Raw genomic sequence first — 7,865 nt, 5'->3', positions numbered from 1 at the left:
CCCCAAAATGCCACAGTTTGAAAGGAAACGTACAGATATGGATTTCCATGGCATTGATGAGGACAAGTCTTTGTTAGCATCTTTATTTTATATGTTTATTTCAGACAAGTTTTCATTCTCAATCTATAAGTAAATCCCATGTTTCACATCTGGGGAAGGATGATTTGGAAATGTCTGTAATAATGGCATAGGTAATAATGCCTGGAAACAAGGGTACAGAAGTAAGTTCACTAGATGTGGAACACCCAGTTAAATTTAATCTCAGATAAACAATAAATGCTATTGCACACAACATACTATACTAAAATATTATTCACTGTTTATCTGAATTTCAATTAACTGGGCATCTTGTATTTTTATTTGTTAAGTCTAGCAATCCTAGCCACAGGATAAGGTAAATGAGGAAATTGAATTGATTAGAAATATGAGAGGGTAGTGATGATTTGCTGCATGGAATGACCCCAACTGAAGAGAAGTGGCATGTGCTAACTAATTATTATCCACATTAAAATGATTCACAGTGGACAGAGGCTCATATTTAATAGTATAATTTTATATTTATTCATTCAATTACATGATACATTTACTCTGGCAATGATACAGTTCATACAATCATATGCTTCATTAATCACACAGTATTCATGATCTTAATGGCTATTTTTTATAAAAAAATTAATTCTATAATAAAGTTTAATTTTGAGAGCCAAGAAATTATTACAGGTCAAATAGAAGTTGGAAGTCTCTAATTACATCATGGAATTTGGGTGTTATTACAGAAATATTTTTTTTTATCAGTATCTGTTCTCTTTGCTAAATTTGATGCTGTTGGTTGTCTCTAGTATATCACTGAAATACCTTGTAACTACAGCCAAGCTTACTCTCTTCCTAAGCTGCTTTATTTAGGTAGTGCATTCCTAACATTGTTAAACATGTAACTTATCAAAAAGTGTTAGTTTACCTTTCTTTCAGTCTTCACATTTACTAATTTAACATTCATTTAAATTTAAAATTTTTTTAATATTTATTTATTTTTGAGAGCGACAGAGTGTGAGCAGAGGAGGAGACAGAATAAGTTCCTCCTTGCTGTGTTGTCCAAGTAGAGATCAATAATTACTTTACAGGTAAAATAGACTAAATGCTGCAATCAAAAGACATAGGGGTTCAGAGTGGATAACAAACAAGACCCATCTGGATTCTTCCTATAAGAAACTCATTTCAGAACTAAAGACACCTGCAGACTGAAAGTATAGGGATGGAGAAACACTTATCATACAAATGGATGTCAAAAGAAAGCTACAGTAGCAAATATTTGTGCCAGAAAAAAATAGACTTTAGAACAACGTCTATAAAAAATTTCTAGAAACATATAACTTATCAAAATTGAAGAGGAAAAAAGAAAATTTGAACAGACCAATTACCCACAAGGAGTTTGAATCTCATTGATAATAATACAAAAATAGTAGGTGACTTGAACATCCCACTTACAACAATGGACAGATCATCTAAGCAGAAAACCAACAAGGGAACAATGGCTTTGAATGACACACTGGAACAGATGGACTTAATAGATACATTTAGAGCATTTCACCACAAAGCAGAATACACATTCTTCTTGAGTGCACATGGAGCAGTCTCCAGAATAGATCACATACTGGTTCACAAATCAGGCCTCAACCAGTACAAAAAGATTGAGATATACCATGCATATTTTATGAGCACAATGTTATGAAACTTGAAGTCAACCACAAGAAAAAAATTGGAAAGACTACAAATATATGGAGGCTAAAGTACATCTTACTAAAGAATAAATGGGTTAACCAAGAAATTAAAGAGGAAGTTAAAAAAAAAAAACATGTAAGCCGATGATGATGAAAGTGTTACAGTCCAAACAAAACCTTTGGGATCCAGCAAAGGTTGTAATAGGAGGGAAGTATATAGCAACACAGGTCCTCGTCAAGAAAGAAAAGTCTAAAATACAAAACCTAAACTTACACATAAAGTAGCTGGAAAAGAACATCAAATAAAGCTCAAAACCAGCAGAAGAAGGGAAATAATAAAGATTAGAGCAAAAATAAATGATGTAAAAATTAAAAAAAAACCTGTAGAACAGATTAATGAAACTAAGAGCTGGTTCATTGAAGTAATTAAGAAAAATTATAAACCCCTAGCCAAACATATCAAAAAGAAAAGAGAAAGGGGCTAAATAAATAAAATCACAAATGAAAGAGGAGAAATCACAACCAACACCACAAATATGCAAACAAATATAAGAGAATATCATGAGCATTTATATACCAACAAATGGGGCAATCTGGAAGAAATGAATAAATTCCTAGAAACATCTGAACCACCACAAATGAAATAAGAAGAAAGAGAAAATTTGAACAGACCCATAACCACAAAGAAATGGAATTATTAATAAAAAATCTTCCAACAACTGGAGTCCAGTGCCATATGGCTTTCCAGGGGAATTCTACCAAACATGTAAAGAAGAATTAATACCTTTTCTACTGAAACTGATCCAAAAAAATAGATATAGAAGGAAAACCTCCAAACTCATTTTTTAGGTCCAGCATTACCTTGATTCCAAAACCAAAGAAAGACCCACTAAAAAAGATAATTGCAGGCCAATATCCCATAATGAACATTGATGGAAAAATTCTTAACAAGATACTAGCAAATCGGATGCAACCGTACATTAAAAGAGTGAAACAACACCATAGAGTGGGATTATTCCTAGGCTGAAGGGGGCGTTCAATATGTTGAAATCAATCAGTTTGATTAATTAATTAAAGAAAGGATAAGAACCATATGATTCTCTCAGTAAATGCAGAAAAACCATTTTACAAAGTACAGCATTGTTTCTTCATAAAAATCCTCAAGATAGTAAGGATAGAAGGAACAAGCTTCAACATCATGAAGCCCATATATGAAAGACCCACAGTTAATATCATCCTAAATTGGGAAAAACTTTTGTTTTTTCCCATAAGTTTTTTTCCCCATAAGATCATAGGTTTTTACCATAAGGTCATGAACACTACATGGATATCCACTCTCATCACTATCAACATTGTCCTGGAAGTCCTAGACTTATCACTGAGATAACAAAAAGAAATAAAAGGTACCCAAATCCACAAGAAATAAGTCAAACTTCCACTCTTTGTAGAATACATAACACTGTATGTGGAAAATCTGAAAGACTTTTTAAAAATTTGCTAGAAGTGATACACAAAATCATTTAAGTCAAAAAATATAAAATCAATGTACAGAAATTTCTTGCATTCCTATACTCCAATAATGAAGAAGGAGAAAGAGAAATCAAGTCATTGATCTCATTTACAATCACATCTAGGAATAAACCTAAAGAAAGAGGTAAAATATCAGTACTCTGAAAATTATTGAATAATTACTAAAGAATTTGGAGGATCCAAGTAATGAAAAAACATTCCATGCTCATGGATTGGAAGAACAAATATTGTTAAAATGTCTATACTACCCATAGCAACAAACACATTTACTGTAGTCCCTATCAAAATACCACCACCATTTTTCACAGTGCTAGAACAATCCTAAAATATGAATAGAACCAGAAAAGAACCCAAATAGCCAAAACAATCTTTTATTTTTATTTTATTTAAATCCAAGCAAGTTCACATATAGTGTAGTAATGATTTCAAGAGTAGAATTTAGTGATTCATCACTTACATATAACACCCAGGGCTCATCCCAACAAGTGCCCTCCTTTAATGCCCATCATCACTTTAGTCCATCCCCCTACCCAACTCCCCTCCAGAAAACTTCAGTTTGCTGTCTGTAATTTAAGATTCTGATGGTTTGCCTCCTTCTCTGTTTTTATCTTATTTTTCTTTTCCTTCCCCTATGTTCATCTGTGTTTTTTTTTAATTCCACATATGAGTGAAATCATAATATTTATCTTTCTTTAACATATTTCACTTAGCACAATACACTTTAGTTCCATCTATGTTGGTGCAAATGACAAAACTTCATTCTTTTTTTATGGCAGGGTAATATTCCATTGTGTATATACCACATCTTCTTTATCAATTTGTCAGTTGATGGACATTTGAGCTCTTTCCATAATTTGGCTATTATTGATAGTGCTGCTATAAACATTGTGGTGCCTGTGCCTCTTCAAATCAGCATTTTTGTATCCTTTGGATAAATACCTATTAGTGCAATTACTGGGCTATAGAGTATCTCAAATTTTTATTTTTTGAGGAACCTCGATACTGTTTTCCAGAGTAGCTACAACAGTATGCATTCCCACCAGCTGTTCAAAAGTTTTCCCTTTTCTCCTGATCCTAGCCAACATCTATTGTTTCCTGAGTTGTTAATTTTAGCCATTCTGACAGGTGTGAGGTGGAATCTTATTGTGGTTTTGATTTATATTTTCTTGATAATGATAAATGTTGAACACTTTTTCATGTGTCTATTAGCCATCTGGATGTCTTCTTTGGAAAAGTGTCTGTTCATGTCATTCTTCCATTTCTTCACTGGATTATTTGTTATTTTGTGCATTGAGTTTGGTAAGTTCTGTATAGATTTTGGATGGTAGTCCTTTATCCAATATGTAATTTGTAAATATCTTCTCCCATTTCATTAGTTGCCTTTTAGTTTTGTTGATTGTTTCCTTTGCTGTGCAGAAGCTTTTTATCTTGATGAGGTCCCAATAGTTCATGTTTGCATTCATTTCCTTTGCCTCGGGAGAGATGTCTCCTAGGAAGTTGTTGTGGCCTAGGTCAAATAGGTATAGGTTGTTGCCTCTTTTCTCCTCTAGTATTTTGATGGTTTCCTGTATTACATTTAGGTCTTGATCCATTTTGAGTTTATTTTTGTGTATGGTGTAAGAAAGTGGTCCAGGTTCATTCTTCTGCATGGCACTGTCCAGTTTTCCCAGCACCATTTGCTGAACAGACTGTCTTTTTTACATTGGCTATTCTTCACTGCTTTGTATGAGGTTAGTTGGCCACATATTTGTGTGTCTATTTCTGGGTTCTCTATTTGTTCCATTGATTTATGTGTCTGTTCTTGTGTCAGAACCATACTATTTTGATGATTACAGCTTTGTAATACAGCTTGAAGTCCAGAATAGTAATACCTCCAGCTTCGGTTTCCTTTTTAGGCATTACTTTGCCTATTCAGGGTCTTTTGTGGTTCTATACAAATATTAGGATTGCTTGTTCTTGCTCTGTGGAGAATGCTGGTGTTATTGTAATTGGGTTTGTATTGAATACATAGAATGCTTTGGATAGCATCAACATTTTAACAATGTTCTTCCAATCAATGAACATGTAATGTTTTTCCATTTCTTTGTGTCTTCTTCAATTTCTTTCATTAGTTTTCTATAGTTTTCAGCATACAGATCTTTTACCTTTTTGGTTAGGTTTATTCCTAGGTGTTTTATGGGTTTTGGTGTAATTATTAATGGGATCAGTTCCTTGATTTCTCTTTCTGCTGTTTCATTATTCGGGTATTGAAATGCAACCAACTTCTGTACATTAATTTAATATCCTGGGACTTTGCTTAATTCATGCATAAGTTCTAGCTAGCACTTTCTGGTGGAGTATTTCGAGTTTTCCACATACAGTGTTATGGCATAAGCGAGGAGTGAAAGTTTGACTTCTTCCTTGCTTATTCAGATGCCATTTATTTCCCTTTGTTGTCTGATTGCTGAGGCTAGGACTTAAAACACTATGTTGAACAGCAGTGGTGCGAGTGTACATTCCTGTTGTTTCAAAGCAATCTTGAAAAAGAAAAGAAAAGCAGGAAACATGAAATCTCTGGTCTTCAAGATGTATTACAAAGCTGCAATCATCAAGACAGTATGGGAGTTGCACAAAAACAGATACATAGATCATTGGAACAGAGTAGAAAACCCAGAAATAGCTGAACAACTATATGGAAAACAAATCTTTGGCAAAGCAGGAAAGAATATGCAATGGAAAAAAAAAAGATTTTCTTACCAACAAAGAGTGCACAGAAACTGGACAACATCATGCAGAATGAAAGTGTATCACTTTCTTACACCATACACAATGTAAATTCAAAATGACTGAAAGACCTAAATGTGAGAAAGGAAACCCTAGAGGATAAGACAGACAGCAACGTTTTTAACTTCTGCCATTGCAACGTCTTACTAGACACATTGCTAGAGGCAAGGGAAACAAAAGTGAAAATAAACTGTTGGCACTTCATCAAAATAAAAACTTCTTCATAATGAGGAAAACAAACAACAAAACTAAAAGGCAACCTATGGAATGTGAAAAGATATTTGCAATTGATATATTGGATAAAGAGCTAGTATCCAAAATATATAAATAACTTATCAATCTCAACACCTAAAAACAAATATTCCAGTTAAGAAATGAGCAGAAGACATTGACGGAACTTTCTCCAGGAAAGACATACAAATATTTAACATGCATTGTAAAATTCTCACAGTCATATCAAAACCAAAATCAATAATGATACCTGTCAGAATGGCTAAAATTTACAACTTAGGAAACAACAGGTGTTGGCAAGGATAACAGGAAAGGAGAACCCTCTTGCACTGTTGTTGGGAATTTAAACTGTTGCAGCCACTCTGGAAGACTGTGTGGAAGTTCCTCAGAAAGTTAAATATAGAACTACCCTATGACCCACAATGTTTACTACTAAAGGATACCAAAGGATACAAAAATACTGCTTCAAAGAGCACATGAAACCAAATGTTTATAGAGCACTATCAACAATAGCCACATTATGGAAAGAGCCTGAATGTCCATCGACTGATGAATGGATAAAGATGTAGTGTATATATATACAATTGAACACTAATAGGTGATCAAAAAGAATGAAATATTTCCATTTGCAAGGACATGGATGGAGCTAGTCTGTATTATGCTAAGTGAAATAAATCAGTCAGAGAAAGACAAATACCATATGATTTCACTCATATGTAAAATTTAAAAAAATGAACATAAGGGAAAGGGAAGGTAACATATAATAAGATAAAAACAAGAGGGAAGCAAACCATAAGGGACTCTTAACTATAGAGAACAAGCTGAAGGTTGCTGGAGGGGAGGTGGGTGGAGGATGGGCTAAATGGATGATGGGAATTAAGGAGGGTGCTTGATTTGATGAGCATTGTGTGTTATATGTAAGTGATGAATCTCTAAATTCTACTCCTGAAACCATTAGTACACCATAGGTTAAATAACTATTTAAATCAAATCTTGAGAGAAAATAGAAAAAAGAAGAAAAACTTCTGACTTCATTTTATGAGGCCAGTATCACCAAGATACCAAAACAAATAAAACTCCACAAAAAATAACAACAGGCCAACACCTCTGATGAGCATCAATGCGAACATCTTCAACAAAATACTAGGAAACTGAATCCAATATATTAGAAAATAACTCATCAGGATCAAGTGGGATTTATTCATGTAATGAAAGGGTGTTTCAATGTTTACAAATCAATCAATGTGATACATCCTATCAATAAGAGAAAGGACACAACCCATATGATTATTTCAATAAATGCTGAAAAAACATTTCACAAAGTATAACATTTGTTCTTGATAAAATCCCTTAACAGATTAAGTTTGGAGGAAACATATCTCAACATACTAAAGGACATATATGAAAATCCCACAGTGAACATCATAATGGGGAAAACCTGAGAGCTTTCCCCCTAAAAATAGTAACAAGATAAGGATGTCCACCTTCACCACTTGTATACTGGTAGTCCTAGCCATAGCAATTAGGCAACAAAAAGACATAAAAGACAACCAAATCAGTAAGAAGGAACTAAAACTTTTACTATATGCAGATGACAGGTGCTCTATATCAAAAACCCAAAAG

This window comes from Lynx rufus, unplaced genomic scaffold, assembly GCF_022079265.1.
Source record: "Lynx rufus isolate CCGP_SWC_20201006 ecotype Redwood Valley unplaced genomic scaffold, mLynRuf1.p SCAF_19, whole genome shotgun sequence".
Classification (NCBI taxonomy): domain Eukaryota; kingdom Metazoa; phylum Chordata; class Mammalia; order Carnivora; family Felidae; genus Lynx; species Lynx rufus.
This window is presented reverse-complemented; position numbering follows the sequence as displayed.